A 2,150-nucleotide genomic window follows, 5' to 3' on the forward strand; every position below is an offset into this window, starting at 1 on the left:
TGTCTATTGGATCAAACAGATCTCAACATCTAGATTTTACTTCTATAAATTACACAAATACATTGTACATTCTTAAATAATGAATGCTTACAATATTAATTTGTAAGCCTCTCACATAAACAACTTACACAGGAATGTGAACGGATCAGTATTTCTGTTACAGATTGCCACACTCTTGATTTTCTTTTGTGGCTGTTGTTTTGTCCTCCTGATTTCCACAGACTACTACATCACTCCTTATGCTTTGGCTAGGAAATCTGTTTGAGCTGAATGAGGCAACACTGGTTATTAAGGCTTATTTCTATGACGGAGTATTATCCTTAAATCTGATGCCATTTCCAGAGAACAGTGAGAGAATCACAGCTATCTTGAATCTTCAGGCTCTGTTTTGATGATTTTCTTTTCTAAGGTAAAAGCTGAGTGAGGGTAGTCTTTTAAAATTCCAACACTCTCTGATGAGTGGGACTTTGCCTCACTGGAGTAAAGTCTGCTCAGCTCCCCATCTACCACAAAATGATGGGGTTGTCTGTTCTGTAAATTAGGCATTCGGAGATTCAAAGGTCTTTCTGAGTCCATCTGAGTCTTTCTTGTCCATCTGAGTTATCGGAAGTCAAGCCATTAGGACTGTGCTCTTCTGAGCTCTGCCTATAAAGTCCTGCAGACAGTCTTCTCTCGGCATGCTGTAGTCTCTCATAACCAGCTTGGGTGCAGAGGAACTCCATCTGCTTTGCCATCACCTTTTCAGGCTGCTGTGAAGTAAGAGCTGCGAGTTCTTCACTCTTAGCTCTAGCCTGCTGGAAGAGCGTTTGCACGGAGTCCTGGAAATCTGGAAACTCATCCTCCACTTTAATTCTCTTTGGGGATAATTCATCTCTTTCTCCACATTTTGATTTGGTGATTCTGTAAGTATATTTATAGGTGACTTCTCGAGAAATTTGCCTAGCCAGAGCAAAAAGTTCATCTCTTCTCGTCAGCAGAGCATTATCCTTCACACAGAGTTGGGCAGCTGCTTCATTAACAGTGAGCTCATGAAGCGTGAGATGTTTTCCATCCTTTCTCTGAGTCAAATCTGCCATATATTGCACTGTATTTCCGAATTTCCTCTTCTTTGTGTGGATCATCATCACTCATCTCAAAGATGTGACCAATCATTTTGGCCACCTTCTTGTTGGTTTTTAGCAGCTCTTTCACTTCGTTCAAGTCACTTTTGGGTAGCCTGGGGGCCATTCGTTGCACACACTCAGCCACAGAGAGCGCAGCAGCAGCATCCAGCGCCTCGCTGCTTTCCTTTGGGGAGGCTGGGAGCCCAGGTCTGCTGGGGAGAGGCTGTGCTCACTCTCAGTGGCATGGGGGCCTTGCCAGAGTCTGGACTCACCAGCGCTCGGCAGCGCCAAGCTCCCCGTCACATCTGACTTCCCCTGTCCCAGGCTCTGCACACAGGTGGTGGCCGCACATTCGGGAATTTTTAAACGAGGTTCCCAGGCATTACTGCTCCTTTCGTAACTACTGCAGGATATTCCCAGCCATGTTGGTGATCCCTCTGGTAATTTATAGATGGGTATGCTACTGACAGAAAAGGAAGTCAGCGGCTGATTGAAAAGGCCAGGGTTTGTAACCCAGTCTCTGAAAGCCTTTTGTAGCCTTCTAACATGAAGGGGCTTGCTAGCCATGCTCACGAGTGCCATGATTTCCAAAAATTCCTCTTCTCCAGCTTCACAGAGTTGCTGGACATCATCACTACCTTGTTGGATAAAGGCATCAAAATAAGAAAGTAGACTGAATTTTTGTAATATTCTATACAGCTGCAACTCCCCCAGGGTCCTGGGCAAGGCCGCAGCCACTACTATGGATGGGTTTAATCTCTGCATCCAAGGCTCGTATGTCCCACATGTGTTTGCAAATTCCTCACTCGGCCTTAGAGGTACAAAGAATCTCTCGCTTCCCTGCACCCCGGCGCCAAGTTTCTGTAAGCCACTTCCAAGCAAAACTCTCCTTTAGGCCAGCGGCGGCAGCGGTCTTGGTGCGCTCTCCCCAAGGACTGCTCAGCCCCAACTCAGAAGTGACAGCCCCTGGCGGCTTCGGGAGCAGGGACGCCCCTGCTCCCATCGAGGGGGGAAGGGCAGGTGGTGGGCGCACTCTCCCTGCTCCCC

General features: G+C 47.2%; 1 pseudogene; it reads right to left on the reverse strand.

Moving 5' to 3' along the window:
- Nucleotides 1–363: 363 nt before the first annotated feature.
- Nucleotides 364–1,868, reverse strand: LOC105814915 (annotated as a pseudogene).
- Nucleotides 1,869–2,150: the final 282 nt, after the last annotated feature.

This window comes from Propithecus coquereli, unplaced genomic scaffold, assembly GCF_000956105.1.
Source record: "Propithecus coquereli isolate 6110/MARCELLA unplaced genomic scaffold, Pcoq_1.0 Scaffold31, whole genome shotgun sequence".
Lineage (NCBI taxonomy): Eukaryota > Metazoa > Chordata > Mammalia > Primates > Indriidae > Propithecus > Propithecus coquereli.